The sequence below is a fragment of the Silene latifolia genome, chromosome Y (genome assembly GCF_048544455.1).
Source record: "Silene latifolia isolate original U9 population chromosome Y, ASM4854445v1, whole genome shotgun sequence".
Classification (NCBI taxonomy): Eukaryota; Viridiplantae; Streptophyta; class Magnoliopsida; order Caryophyllales; family Caryophyllaceae; genus Silene; species Silene latifolia.
The window spans coordinates 299586385-299603337 of NC_133538.1; the positions used below are offsets into that span (position 1 = coordinate 299586385).

At 41.0% G+C, this 16953-nt stretch overlaps 1 pseudogene; it reads right to left on the minus strand.

Annotated features, from left to right (window-relative positions):
• LOC141626683 (peroxidase 72-like) overlaps positions 1 to 16601 on the minus strand; it is a 32146-nt pseudogene extending 15545 nt beyond the window's left edge.
• Positions 16602 to 16953: the final 352 nt, after the last annotated feature.

The window sequence follows — 16953 nt, forward strand, 5'->3', positions numbered from 1 at the left end:
CATATGCATTGTTTTAGGAAACTTGCTGCGATGTAGCTTTCCAAATACACAATGCTCACAGAAATCCAGATTCTTGACCTTGTGACCACACAGAAGATCTTCTTTTGACAGAGTCTGCATTCCCCTTTTACTCATATGACCAAGCCTCATATGCCACAACTTAGTCAAATCTTCTTTATCAACATCTGAGGATGCAACAGCAATAGAACCTAACAGAGTAGATCCCTGAAGATAATATAGAGTACCATGCTTGATACCTCTCAGAACCACATTCGAACCTATGCAGACGTTCAGAGCTCCATCTACACCTTGAAAACTGAAACCCTTACTGTCTAATGTACTTAAGGAGATCAAATTCTTTGTCATCAGTGGAACATGTCTAACTTCTTTTAATGTGCAGAATTTACCATCATGTGTCCTTACCCTGGCTGAGCCTATTCCAACTATCCTACAAACAACACTGTTGGCCATAGAAATAGTGCCTTCATCTATCTGTTCATAAGTTGTAAACCACTCTCTGCATGGACATATATGGTAAGATGCTCCAGAATCTAGAATCCACACATCAGTGTGATGCGTGACCCTATCAGTAACTAGAGCATAATCATCTTCCTCGGAATCTGCATTTGCTACACTAGCAGTAGCCATACCAGACTTGTTCTGTTTATCTTTCTTGGGGCAATCTAATTTCCAATGCATCTTTCCTTTACAGTAATTACAAAAATCAGTAGGTTTAGGACCCTTAGAAACAGAAGTACCAGCAGAATTAGAAGAACCCGAATAAGAAGGCTTCTTATACTTTTTCTTCCCCGAATTTCCGTGTCCATAGCTCCCGCGGGCTACTAAACCTGTAGCCTGATTGTCTGTACCTGTACCAGCCGCCTTATGGCACAATTCTCTAGTATGAAGAGACGACCTATCATCTTCTAGAGACACAGTATCTTTACCCACAATAAAAGACTGTACGAAATTCTCATACGACAACGGTAAAGAAACTAACAGAATTAATGCGGCATCCTCGTCTTCTACCTTAACATCAATATTACGCAGTTCAAGTAAAATTGTGTTTAACTGATCTAAATGATCTCGAAGAGGCGTACCTTCCTGCATTCTCAGACTGAACAGACGTTGCTTCAGAAGCAACTTATTGGTCAAAGACTTGATCATATAAAGACTCTCAAGCTTTTTCCACAGACACACGACAGAAGTTTCCTCCGCGATTTCAGTGATGATATCATCAGCAAGACACAATATAATCGTTGAATGTGCCTTCTCCTCCAGACTAGCCATCTCAGCGGTAGCAGCGTCAATAGTAGCAGTTGCGCCTTCCGTCTTTTTTTCTGAAAGCGGCGCCTACAACCCCTGCTGCTTTAACAGAGCCTGCATCTTGATATGCCATAAACTAAAACTGTTTCTCCCAGTAAAGAGATCGATCTTTATGTTCATCGCCGACATCTTTCTCGCTGGTCAGGAACACGAAGGCTCTGATACTAGTTTGTTATAACAGAAGCAAGAAAGAACAACTAAAGAACAATAAAAGACAATAGCACAAATTTACGTGGTTCACTAACGGTGTGTTAGCTACGTCCACAGGGCAGAAGAGAGAGAGTTTTATTGATATGTGAGGAGTTTTCAGATTACAGATTCAGATGGTATGATAAGCATGACTGCTAGGTAGAGGCTTAGAGAGATTATATAATACTCTCTAAGACCTAATACAGAATGACACCCCCGCATAGTCATTCGAAGCGGTGACTAACAGAATCAAGGCACAAACCCAACATCAGGGGTTACAAAGTCTAGCACAAATAGGTTCTGGTCACCACCAGACTGTGGGCACTGGGTGCGTAACTGAGTAGCGTAGGCCTAGTTTAGGGTGTTTTCTGGTTGGCCGTTGCCACTTTGGTTGTATAGCCGTTGCCTGAAACTGGTTCACCTTGAATCACCTATAGTCTCAACCCCTGTACATGCCTTTCACACAACTTAAAGTTGATTACCTCTTTTAAGCTTATTATTAATGTGTTTTCAGTTTCTTATTAGTAAGCCCCTGTATATACATTAGCAAAGTAACCTGAAAGTGCAACAAGATCAACGATGTCGAGCCCCTTAAGCTTGAACTTGGTAAGAATGGTTTGGAAAGTATTGTTAGGAGCCAGAATGTTGTTGTTAGACCCACTCAAGCTTGCATCTATAGAGTCCCTCCTTCCAAGTTGAACCACCCAATTCGGTCCACCAGCCTACATATATATCATAGTAATTTATGAGTGTTCAATTATATAATCGTAGACTAAGAGATCATATGCTACCGACAGTAATTCGTGTAAGATGGTATAATATTATAGTCGTAAGTGTTATAATAGGCATAGGTACTTACAAAAAGAGTGGAGTCTAGCAGCCAAAGTTAAGATATCAGCACAAGAGACAGTCCCAGGGCATTCTTTCTCCACTGCAGCCTTGATTGCGTCAATGACCTCAAACCCTCTAGCCGAGTTTCTGTTAGGGTTCGATCTCTTCTCACTAATTATGGTACCACTACTGTCTAGCAAAACAGAGGCATCACATCCTGTAGATACCCAGTATCTGCACCTTCCAAAAACCACCCGATGATGATCGGACTATAACGTGTTTTAGATATGCGTGCGTGGATTGGCTATACATGAGACGGTTTAACGCACTACTAGGATATGAAAAATGATTTCAAAAGTTTTCTAACTTCATTTGCATTAAAATGGCCCTAATTAGAGTCAAAATCGTCTTCGGACCCAAAACCGACTCACAAACCCGCAACTCGAGTCAACCTGTGTCAACCCGAGTCAAACCAAATCTGGAATGTCGAAAATAATGCCGTGAATGTCTTTATCATGTCATTTCCATTAAAATGACCCTAATTATAGTCAAAACTGACACCGGGCCAAAATTGACTCCAAATTCAAATCCCGACTAAAGCAGGTGTCTGCTTAGCCTCTAAGCAAACTCAACCGACCTACCTCCTCACATTTCTCCATAAATACCACCCTTCACACACCAAAAAACTCACGGGAGTGTCCGCCCCCTCACCTCTCTCTTAAACTTCTAGACTCGACTTCTTAAGTCATAAAATCGACACGTGTTTCCGACCTACCGATCGTAGACACAAGCCTTACACATTTTGTTTCGTACCGTCGCCGTGCATTCGACCGACCCATTTGACCAACTCAATTCATCAATCAACATGTTTTTCAACAACATATTTTCAACATATTTTCAAAACAAAATCCTTTTTTAAGGCACTCTTTTAAACTTCTTTGATTGCGAGTAATCACAACGAGAAAACCGTCTCTAAAGTCGCCTACGTCGCAAACATCAATACACATAAGTTTGAGGGTGTAATATCTCATTTATTTCATGTCTTTACTGTTTTTATGAGTTTATATGCATGAACAATGCATGACACGATTCAAATATAGGTTAAACGAGCCAAAACCGAGTTTTGGCCCGAGACAGAAGCCCTTTGCTATGCAAAGAGGCTCGCGCCTCTTGTGGGTCTCGGGTCAGACTCAAACGTGTTTGTTCTCGCCTTTCCTCTTTATTTATTTTCTTATTTGTAATCGGTTTTTACCATTTCAAATGTTCCAAATCATTTTTATGACAAACTTTTTAACCATAAATCAAAATCATCCTTGGTTCCTTATACCATGACGGTTTATTTCGTGACTCGATGATATTGTTGGTTAATTACATTTTAATGGGTATTTTAACACCCTTTTATTTTACTTAACATCTTTCTCATTTATTTACATTTGCAAACATATTAGTCATAATCCAAAATCATCCTTGGTTCTTTATACCATGTCGGTTTAATCCGAGTACGATGATTAACTTGACTAATTACAAATAATTGAACTTAACGTAACTAGTTCAAATCAAACATTTTCCTTTTACACATTTAATTATGCTTTTCAAACTTGCAAATCCGACAACGAGTATTACTAACATAATAGTAATTATTCCGAGGCATGCGAACAATACTTGCAAACTATTCATTAAAACATACGGTTTTTTCATAACCTTTTTAACAACTAGAAGACGCCCCTTGAGTCAACTCATGGCTCGCGCCCCAAGAGGTCGTCTGTTTTCATGTTTCAAAACCTGAACAGGCCCCATTCTCTCGCCAATAGGCTCGCGCCCCAATGGGCTGCCTGACACTGTTCTGTCCCGTTTTAGTACTTGTCTAGGACGATTCCGATTATGGTTAATTCAAATATATGACGGATCAGATTGACAAGTTTATGTTTTTACACTTTATCCTTTAAACACACTTTTTCAAATAAATGGATCGTGTTAAGCACCATAACCCGAATTTGGTAAATGGATGTTTAATTTTCGTTTTCACATGCAAATCAATCTAAATCCAACTTTGACACCAATTTCTTGGTACATGCATAAACAACCGACTTAAGAAATCTTCACATGTTAGGTTAAGACATTTGGATGCGCATTCATGCATTTAAACCGTTTTATCAACTCTTGCACTTTAGCAACCGCGATCGATCAGTAGAGGCCGCTAACGCGGGCGAGATTGGGTGTTCGATTAAAGGGCTTCCCAATACGTACCCTCACCCCTTACTCAGAACCTTTGGATAGTGGATGACCTTATCCAGGGCGCACGAGAGTCATTTTAGGCATAGAATGCTAAAAGGGGGACGATTCCTTATCTTTAGTACCTATGTCAAACACCGCTTTTTGCCTTGGATAACCTAGGTATAAAGTGGATTTGAATGGGTTCCAAGCATCCCAAAAATGCTTGGTGGCGACTCCGAACATCTCTGTATCGTTTCGAGACCTTTACCGAGACGAAACCGACCGATCTAAAGCGATCCGGTCGAAAGCGTTTTTACGTCACCGAGCGTGGCTTTCAAAGGACCGCTGTATGTCCACAGATTGGCTTGGCGTGTTGGTGGCCCATGACTACGGACCGGTTGGTGGCTCTTGTCCGCAGACCGGCCTGTGGCCCATGTCCACAATTTGGCGACTCCGCTGGGGAAAACTAGGACACTTGTGTCTTTGTGATCCTTAGAGGTGAAACTTGAACGAGGTAGTGGTTAAAGTGCATTAATTGATATTACGGTCATAAGTCGGGTTCCTTGTCTGGACCCACAACCTAACCCTTTTCGACCAATTGGCTCCTCTCGTCGGCATGAGTTTTCTCATCCCCACGTTTCGAATCCCGATTGAGTCAAGCATGCCGTTGACGATACACATTTCTGTTTCGTCAAAGAGCTTTCATCTCCTTCAAGCACAGGGCTAGGGTACTCTGCTTACACATTTTGTTTGGATTGTTATCCCTCTCGCAAATCGGAGTTTGATTGCTTGGTGTGTAACCCACCCTCTTAAGCCAAAACCCGTGTCAGTATAATGCATAATATAATGAAACTGTGAGTGCTTATGTGCTATGTGATCATAAGTCCTTCCGTGTCATTTCAAACTTTCAAAACACCCTTTTGCGCCATTATAATGGCCATTTCAAACCTCGGTCTTTCGCCGATCGTTGCAAACCCTTTTTACGTCGTACGAATGACGACTTTCAAAACCGGTTTTCTACAACCGTTTCAAAAACACATTTTGCGCCGTTATAATGGCCGTTTCAAACCTTGGTCTTTCGCCGACCGTTGCACACCTTTTAGACCGTCGTAATGACGATTTTCAGACCCGGTTTTTTTTACAACCGTTTTAAAACAGCTTTTTATGTCGTTATAATGGCCATTTGAAAACCCGGTTTTTATAACTATTTCAAATGCCCTTTTTACGTCGTCGTAATGGCCATTTCAAAAACCGGTATTTATAACCATTTCAAACGCACATCTATCACGTCGTTGTAACGACGATTTCAAACCTTGGTTTTCACTAAACATTTCAAAATACTCTTTTACGTCGTCATAATGACCGTTTTAAACCTCGGTCCCTCGCCGATCGTTGCATTCTCAAAGCAGCCTTTTTACGCCGTCGTAATGACGAATTGTACCCGCGTATTTTCAAAATTTGAAATCAGTTTTCAAACAAAAACGTTTTTCAAATCTTCGTAATGACGATTTCAACCCGTGCAACTTTCCAAATTTCAAATCTCTTTTTCGAAATCAAATTTGGCTTTACAAAGCCGTCGTAATGACGATTTCAATTCTCACAATTTTTGATTTGCATACCGTCTTTCAAAGGTTAAAACGGTTTCTAACTCGTCGTAATGACGAACTCAATCCTCATACTTTCCAATTTCAAATCGTTTGAAAACGAATTTAACCGTTTTCAAATTTCAATTTAAAAATCAAATCTTTGAAAACAAATTTAAGCGTTTTCAGATTTCAAATCAAATTTCAAATCTTTGAAAACAAATCTAACCGTTTTCAAATTTCAAATCCAACTCCAAACCCTTTGGAGACAAATTTAACCGTTTTCAAATTTCAAATCTTTGAAAATAAATCTAACCGTTTTCAAATTTCAAATCCAACTTCAAACCCTTTGAAAACAAATGTAACCGTTTTCAAATTTCAAATCAAACCTTTGAAAACAAATTTAACCGTTTTCAAATTTCAATCCGAAATCAAATCTTTGAAAACAAATTTAACCGTTTTCAAGTTTCAAATCAAAATCAAATCTTTGAAAATAGATTTAACCGTTTTCAAATTTTCAACCCAAATTCAAATTCTTTGAAAATAAATTTAACCGTTTTCATGGCCATTGTGATGACAATTCCAAATTCTTCAATTCTCGATTTTCAAATCCGTGATTTGGAATTTCAAAAACCGTCTTCGGAAACAATAAATTGTTTTCAGAGCCGCCGCAAACTCAAGCTCAAACCGTCTTTTGAAAACAAACTTAAGACAACTCTTCAACTGATCAACTTTCAGAGATCCCTATTCTTCGGAAACCGTCCATAAAACGACAAATGAACCTTTTTGAAAATTTCTATTTTTGAAAATTTCAGTCCACCTTTCCGATTCAGCCTCGAGTCGATTAGAGTCCAGTCGATTTCAAGTCAAGTCGTCTTGATGACGTCGAGTCTCTGCCGAAGTTAGTACCTATCTTCTGGTCTAGGTCGTGTCGCCTAATTGTCGAGACATCTTCAAATGACATTAGCAGAGTCAAAACCTGTCAGGTTTTAAACCCCCATTTCCCTTACATTACGGGTCAAAGGTCAAATTTTGTCACATGTCTTGTCCAACGACGACACGTCAGCAACAAACCTCCAAATCTCGTCAGAAGTCATCCGTCTAGGCATCACTATGCCAAAGGTGACACTCGAGTCTAATTTCAAAGTCATGCACCAAGAGTTCAAACACAAGAGGTCATTCACGATCTTTAATGAACTTCTAACCTGGTCACACCGTCGTGTCTTCACGATATAACTGCCTTTTTTACATATGTGTCTTACTTGCCTTTGTTTGTGCAATACCTTGCCAAGACAAGTTATAACGCCTATCGTTATGTCAGATAGGAATCCCTTGGGTGCCATCGATCGTCAACAAGGAACTCAAGAAGCTGGTCAACCTTCGTCCGCCATGACTCCTGCCGAAACCAACAACATGGTCCTTCGACTCCTAGCTACCGCGTTAAACTTGAGCACTCGTCTCTCCTAAGTTGAGGACAAGATGATAACCGGGAATTTTCCCTCTTCTGATATTGAGCAAAGGGTTAAGCTACTTGAAAGCCGACTATATGCCAACGACAAAACCAACCCTAGTTGGAAGGCTTCCAAAACCAGATGACCTCATAGGTCCTTCCCTGATTTGGGTATGCCTTATGCCACTGCCTTGGAAAGGCTAATCTCCAAAGGAAAGCTCAAACCAATTGGCCCAACTCCGGACCCTCTACCAAACAAGCGAGGTCGAAGATGGGATAGAAACCTGTTTTGTTAATGTCACCAAGGTCGCGGACATGACACCGAGATGTGTCTCCCTCTAAAAGGTGCCATCGTTGATATGATCGAAAAGGGAAAATTACCATTACCTCCCTTAACAAACAACAAAAACAGCCCCCCAGAAAACCCAATTGGACACAGTCAAGAATCTTTCCTAAACTGCTCTCACCTCCTCTCTCCGGATGATGAGAAAATTCATGAAATTGATGAAGATGGCATACAAAGTGCTATAATTATGCTCCCCGTCTCTATCAACAACATATTCTCAAAGCTGCAAGTGGCTATCGATGATTTGAACACTCGGTTAGCTAATTTGGAGAAGAGGTTTGGTAGTACCAAAAATGAACTTAACCATCAAGGAGAAGACCAAACCTTTATTCACCAACCAACAGCTATTGAAAATGAGGAGTCATCTAATGGTTCGCACACCCATGAACCCACCAAAAAAGAACATGAAATTGTCTCGCCAAATACCCTTTCAAAATATCAAGCAACATCCCAAAAACTTCCCATCAACAACAACCCAATCCTGCTTCCGCTCAGGATTGACAAAAACAAAAACAAAACTCACAAAAACATCCCCAAAAACACCAATGTTGGAACCATGGGAAAACATCAAAGGGTATTCACAGATCTAGGAATAACATATGGCACCGCTCTGGAGATACTTGCTTCAGAAGGAATGCTCCAACCCATTGGCCCGACTCCGGACAAACCCGAACACAAAAGAGCTCGATCCTGGGATGGTAATGCCTATTGCCAATACCATCAAGGCAAGAGCCATGACACTGAAACCTGTTTCAAACTCAGGCATGCCATTTAAGATATGATTGAAGCTGGCAAAATCATAGTCGCACCTCTCAGTCAAGACAATCCTCATGGATGACTCAAGTCAAACAACAAGGTTGAACGTTCTCAAAGGACATTCACCAACCTCAACACAACCTATGCCGCAGCTCTCCAAAAGCTTATGACTGAAGGGAAGCTACAACCAATTGGGCCCACTCCGGACCCGTCTGAACAGAGGAAAACCCGATTCTGGGACGGCAATGCCTATTGCCAATATCATCAAGGAAAAGGTCATGACACTAAAACATGCTTCAAATTGAAACATGTTATTCAAGATATGATCGACAATCATGAACTGATGGCTTCATCCCTATGCCAACCAAGTGATGAAGACAACCCTAATGAACATCTTTTTCTGCAAGGGGATGAAACCCTCATCGACTATTGTCCTCATATCATCCCAAACAACGAGAGTGAAGTGCTCAAGTGGGTCAATGCTCAAGACCAGACATTCAAGCCACTGGATGCCGCGAAGGAGATCTTCTAGGAGGAAAGTGATGATTAGGAGTTTGTAACTAAGATCGAGTCGAAGTCCGAGTCCGAGTCTTAGGCTCTCTCATATCCATCTTAGTGTCTGCCCTTTTATTCCTAAGTGACAAACTGGGGGCTGTCCCCATGAGTCACATGTATTCATTGAGTCTGTGCTAACCTCTTATTTATATAAATAAAAGCACGATTTTCAACCATCATATATTCTTCCCTTTACCATTTCCCGTTGACAACGAGAATTGATTTGAGAATTGATTTAAAACAAACAACATTCCAATTCATGTGAATACACTCGAGTGACGTTCCGTACCGAGTAAGCAGAGGATTCGAAACTTCGTGTCCATTTTCTTTACCTATTCCATGTCTGGCAATAGAAACCTTTCATTAGCACCCGATCTAGAATGAGCTCTTATCAGAGGGATTCTACGACGAACCCATATAACAAACCAGAACATCTCCTTGTTCATGATCAATGACGGAAGGCAAGGCCATTCCCCACAAGATCATCCCATCACCAAATATCAACCTCTCACCGACGGGTACATCCCCGTCTGCACCTCTACCTTCCTCGAACGAAGGACGGAAATAAACCAATATATCCAAAGCAAAAACAAAGCAAAAGGCGAAAATCAATGGCCCAAGCCAATATCCATTCACCCAAAGCCAAAGCGAAAGGCCAAAATCAAAAGCCTAAGCCAATAGCCATTCACCCGAAGCCAAAGCAAAATGCCAAAATCAAAGGCCCAAGACAATAGCCATTCACCAAAAGTCAAAGCCAAAGGCCAAAATCAAAGGCCTAAGCCAATATCCATTCACCTAAAGCCAAAGCTCAAGGCTAAAGCAAAAACCAAAGCCAAAAGCAATTCACTCAAGGCCAAAGCCAAAGCCAAAGTCAAAGCAAAAACCAAAGTTAATTCACTCAAAGCAAAAGTCAAAGACAAAGGCTACTCACCCAACGTCAAGGCCAAGACCCAAGCCAAAATAAAAAAAAACAAGATTGAAACCCTTTTCTCAAAAAGGCCAAAATCCAAAGAAAACATTCAACACGCAAAATCCTGGACAAGTGAGTACAAAATACCAAGTCGAGGACCAACAAGTCCAAAACCCAGGACCAACGAGTCCAACACACCAAATCCCGGACCGACAAGTCAAAAACACCAAACAAGTCAGTCCAAAACACCAAGTCTAGGACCGACAAGTCCAAAGCCCATGACCAACGTTTCTTCCCTCCAAACTCCGGGATCAACAAGTACAAAACACAAATACCAAAACCTAATGTCAAATAGCTAAAATAAGAGTTCAAGACTCGTCAACTAACAACAAAACCAACACTGCTTCACCCTTAAGTCCTTCTAGAGACTATAGGATCCTGGGGATTCCCCTCAAGATCATAATCAAAACTGCTTCACCCCTAAGTCCTTCTGGAGACTGCTACAGGGAGACCTATCTAGGCTTATGAGGATTTCCCTCAAGCTCGTAATATCACACCTTAACCTTTAAGGTCCAGACATGGGATTCTGATCCCACACTATTTACCAACCATTTCGTGCTCGAGCCACATCAAGCTTGAGACCCCATTCTGCACCACATTACAAGCCGTAACCCAACGGCCTAAACACCACGAAATACAAACTTCGGATTTTTATTTGTCAAACAAACCTATTATTACCAGGCTCCACATTCCATAATGTCAAAGCCATTTTCACGCTGACCCAGATACGTAGTCTTCAAAAAACATTGCCCCCTGGAACGGGACATGCCCATTTCATTCTTAGAGTCCACTTTTTAGTGTGCTCACGTAACAAGAAACATTTTCACAAACTATGCCTCTTCGATTCATGATCAAGAGGTATTTCTCTCCAATCAACTTTCGAGTCACCAAACGGAATTCATCGTCGTGACCCTCAACTCAAGATATTTATCTGTAAAAAAAACCTATTATTACCAAGCTCCACATTCATAATGTCGAAGCCATTTTCTCCCTGACCCAGATACGGAGTCTTCGAATGCTTTGCTACCGAGAACGGGACATACCTAATCTACCCTTCGGGTCCACTTTTTAGTGTGCTCACATGATAAGGAACATTTTCACAAATTACACCTCTTCGATTCATGATCAAGGAGGAATTATCTCAAATCAATTTCTCGAGTCACCAAACAGAATTTACCGACGTGACCCTCACACTTTAAGGTCCTAACATCTCGCTTAGGCACACGTTTAGAACTACGATCTGGTTTGATTTCACTTCACGTGAATACGTAGGCAGTCCTTCAAGGACACAATCATACCCCTCAAAATCACCTTAAGGTCCTAACAACTCGCTTAGGCACACACCCTGAACTACGATCTGGTTTGATTTCACATCACGTGATACGTAGGCAATCCTATTACAAGGGCAGAACCACATCTCGACACACATTCAATTTTCAAACCTTCAATTTGCAAACCATTGCACACACACTCAGAACTATAACCTGGTTTGATTTCGCACACACGCGAATACGTAGGCAGTCCTATTACAAGGGCACAACCGCACATCCCTTTCAAAACAATTCCAATTTTCAATTCTTAATAACCAGCTCAGAACTAGGATCTGGTTTGTTTTCGCAAACACGCGAATACATAGGCAGTCCTCTAACAAGAACACAACCGCGCACCCATCTCAATCTCAACCATCAACATCAATCCTCAAAACCAGCCCACTCAGCTGCAGAAAATTAATCTCATACCTCTCTGCTGGGGGCTTCTTCCTTAAGACGTCGCCCATTCCTTGTTTTGTCAAATTCCCACCTTCTCACTCTGGGGGCTTCTCTTTCAAGACGCCAGCCATCCTTTACCCTCAAACATATTTCGAGTCTCAACTACAGTCCAAAAAAAAAAAACGGCCATAGCCTAGTGCTCGGTTCGGACGATGACAAGGTCTTGGTTCCGCTCTCTGAATCATCATACCTTGAGAAGGGATCTCAAACAAGCAAAAGGAGGCAAAGATGTCTGGAGAAGATAATCAATTCATGTTCCCCAGCCGAGCGAACCTTCTACTCCAGGGATTTGATATGCGTTATCACCCTTTCTTGGCTAGGAGTTGCACTTAAATGTGCAAAGTCTGTCAGAGTCACCCCCGTGTCGTGTCGATACTGAGTTGACATCACGTTCACGACTGCCCATTTGTCAGTCTGTCAGTATGCGTCTGTGTGAGTCAGTGTCCCAACAGCCACGTGTCTCCAATCTATTAAATCACAGATCTACGAGTAACAAGACTCTCCTTTAAGCTTCACAACATTCAAAACTTCTATCTCCCTTCGCGTGAGATATTACATGATAGTTGCTTATATGCTAACTGCTCACATGCCTATGTTCCTACGTGCTAGTTGCTTATATGCTAACTGCTCATATGCTTATGTACTTACGTGCTTATATGCTTGCATTCAACGTGTTTGTCTATGAGACTATGGTTTTATGTAGTCACTAACCATGCAGGTAATCTTGAGAAGACAAACTCACTCCAATTGAGTACTGGGTTCTTCCCAACAAACGGCGACCCATCAAGTCCAAGAGCTTTAACCCCGCCGATTACATGGCATACACTACCTCCCACTGAGCAGCAACTCATTTCCCCGGTGAGTCCTGAGATGTTTCTAACTCCCCAGCGAGTGCCGATTTTTAAATGGATGTCACACATGCTATTTTCCACAGTCGATCATTCGATCATAGATGGCTGGCTAGTCTTATAACGCATATGGCTGGCGAGCCTTTGTCCGAAAACAAGATACAACTCAAGGACGTATCCTGAAGATGCCTCGGGTATGACTCATTTTCACAAGCTGGCGAGCCTTTGTCCGCAAACAAGGTACAACTCAAGGACGTATCCCGAAGATGCCTCGGGTACGACTCCTTATCGCAGCTGGTGAGCCTTTGCACGCACACAAGATACGACTCAAGGACATATCCCGAAGATGCCTCAGGTATGACTCCTTCCTATGGCTGGCGAGCCTCAAAACGCACTGCCTTCAACACCGGCTGGTGAGCCTTTGCGCGCAAAAGATTCAAGGACGTATCCCAAAGATGCCTCAGGTATGACTCCTTCTTATGGGTGGCGAGCCTTTATACGTAGTCTAATGGACTTTAAACGACCCGCATCGGAAGTCGACAGACTCTAAAATGTTCCTGACGGCAGGTCCTTGACTCAAATCCACGAGTCGCCTCGACGTCGCCCTTTCCGACGGTAGGTCCTTGGCTCAAAACACTTTTGAGTCGCCTCGACGTCGCAATGGTCTTCAGGTTGTAATGTTAGATTGACCTGGAGATCATACTTTGACTTTCGCCCTGTCCAAGCCTCAGTCAAAGTGGGGGCTCTGTAGATACCCAGTATCTGCACCTTCCAAAAACCACCCGATGATGATTGGACTATAACGTGTTTTTGATATGCGTGCATGGATTGGCTATACATGAGACGGTTTAATGCACTGCTTGGATATGAAAAATGATTTCAAAAGTTTTCTAACTTCATTTGCATTAAAATGACGTTAATTAGAGTCAAAATCGTCTTCGGACCCAAAACTGACTCAGAAACCCGCAACTCGAGTCAACCTGAGTCAAACCAAATCTCGAATGTCGAAAATAATGCCATGAATGTCTTTATCATGTCATTTCCATTAAAATGACCCTAATTAGACTCAAAACTGACACCGGACCAAAACCGACTCCAAATTCAAATCCCGACTCACACGGGTCAAACCTGAGTCAAGCACACATACCTACCCCAAGTAACACCAAAATCATCTTATTAGATGCCCATATTGTTACACGACATATTATATAAACACCACATATCAAACCAACCAAACAAGGGATAAAGCAAAGTCCACGTCCAAATTGAAAAGGACAATACACCCATTTGTATCACAAGGTAGCTCGCGCCTAAATCAGGTGTCTGCTTAGCCTCTAAGAAAACTCAACCGACCTACCTCCCCACATTTCTCTATAAATACCACCCTTCACACACCAAAAAACTCACGCGAGTGTCCGCCCCCTCACCTCTCTCTTAAACTTCTAGACTCGACTTCCTAAGTCACAAAATCGACACGTGTTTACGACCTACCGATCGTAAACACAAGCCTTACACATTTTGTTTGGTACCATCGCCGTGCATTCGACCGACCCATTTGACCAACTCAATTCATCAATCAACATGTTTTTCAACAACATATTTTCAACATATTTTCAAAACAAAATCCTTTTTTAAGGCACTCTTTTAAACTTCTTTGATCGCGAGCAGTCACAACGAGAAAACCGTCTCTAAAGTCGTCTACGTCGCAAACATCAATACATATAAGTTTTAGGGTGTAAATATATCATTTATTTCATGTCTTTACTATTTTTATGAGTTTATATGTATGAACAATGCATGACACGATTCAAATAAAGGTTAGACGAGCCAAAACCGAGTTTTTTTGGCCTGAGACAGAAGCCCTTTGCTATGCAAAGAGGCTCGCGCCTTTTGTGGGTCTCGGTTCATACTCAAACATGTTTGTTCTCGCCTTTCCTCTTTATTTCATTTCTTATTTGTAATCGATTTTTACCATTTAAAATGTTTCAAATCCATTTTATGACAAACTTTTTAACCATAAATCATAATCATCCTTGGTTCCTTATACCATGCCGGTTTATTCCGTGACTCGATGATATTATTGGTTAATTACATTTTAATGGGTTTTAACACCCTTTTATTTTACTTAGCATCTTTCTCATTTTTTTACATTTGCAAAAATATTAGTCATAATCCAAAATCATCCTTGGTTCTTTATACCATGTCGGTTTAATCCGAGTACGATGATTAACTTGACTAATTACAAATAATTGAACTTAACATAATTAGTTCAAATCAAACATTTTCCTTTTACACATTTTATTATGCTTTTCAAACTTGCAAATCCGACAACGAGTATTAGTAACATAATTGTAATTATTTCGAGGCATGCAAACAATACTTGCAAATCATTCATTACAAAATACGGTTTTTTCATAACCTTTTTAACAACCAGAAGACGCCCCTTGGGTCGACTCATGGCTCGCGCCCCAAGAGGTCGCATGTTTTCATGTTTCAAAACCTGGACAGGCCCCATTCTCTCGCCAATAGGCTCGCGCTCCAATGGGGCTGCCTGGCACTGTTCTGTCCCATTTTAGTACTTGTCTAAGACGATCCCGATTATGGTTAATCTAAATACGTGACGGATCAGATTGACAAGTTTATGTTTTTACACTTTATCCTTTAAACACACTTTTTCAAATAAATCGATCATGTTAAGCACCATAACCCGAATATGGTAAATGGATGTTTAATTTTCGTTTTCACATGCAAATCAATCTAAATCCAACTTTGACACCAATTTCTTGGTACATGCATAAAAAACCGACTTAGAAAATCTTCATATCTTAGGTTAAGACATTTGGATGTGCATTCATGCATTTAAACCGTTTTATCAACTCTTGCACTTAAGCAACCACGATTGATCAGTAGAGGCCGCTAACGCGGGTGGGATTGGGTGTCCGATTAAAGGGCTTCCCAATACGTACCCTCACCCCTTACTCAAAACCTTTGGATAGTGGATGGCCTTATCCAGGGCGCACGAGAGTCATTTTAGGCATAGAATGCTATAAGGGGGACGATTCCTTATCTTTAGTACCTATGTCAAACACCGCTTTTTGCCTTGGTAGACATAGGAATAAAGTGGATTCGAATGGGTTCCAAGCATCCCACAAATGCTTGGTGGTGACTCCGAACATCTCTGCATCATTTCGAGACCTTTACCGAGACGAAACCGACCAATCTAAAGCGATCCGGTTGAAAGCATTTTTACGTCACTGAGTGTGGCTTTTAAAAGATCGCTGTATGTCCACAGATTGTCTTGGCATGCAGGTGGCCTCTGACTATGGACCGATAGGTTGCTCTTGCCCGCAGACCGGCCTGTGGCCCATATCTGGCCCATGTCCACACATCCCTGCAATCACCACAAATTATACACACCATTAATTATTTACAGTGAATCTATTGTAAAAACGTTGTATGATTACAACAAGTTGTTAGCATGAAACAAGGACGGGTAATATGCAACAACTATACCATTGTTATGCATGATTTATTAAAGTTATATTTAATACCTTGACAAAGCAATCATGGAAAAAAGCAAAGAAGCAGCCATCCTCGGTTCTTTAGCAACCGCATTTGCGACTACAGACCAAACAATCTCTTGAAGTTTAGGACATGAATGATCATAGAAAGACGGATAAAGGGGACCGCCATTGTTCTCCATGGAGAGACAGAGGAGCTAATGTAAGAAGAGAAAGAAAAAAAAAGTTGATAGACTTAGCCATCTTTGAAATGAATGATGAGAAGAATATGAACTGTTGGTGAAGTATTCTTAAGCTGGTTAGTAATATTTATAGTATAAAAACTAGTATGGAAGGATAAAGATGATATAAAGATGATGGAGTTGGTAGGAACTGCAAGTGATCTTATATTATGCATAATATGTTTCTAGAGAAAAAAGTTGCCATGCCATATAAAAGTATAACAAAGATAGGAAGAAGAAATTGAGGTCTTTCGTGGGTCAGATAATACCTACTATTCTACTATATAGATTCACAATTATTAGGTGCTCTCTTATTTCACTATTTTTTTTTTTTGCATCATGTGAAATTTTTTTTATTTTTGTAAAGAATGTAG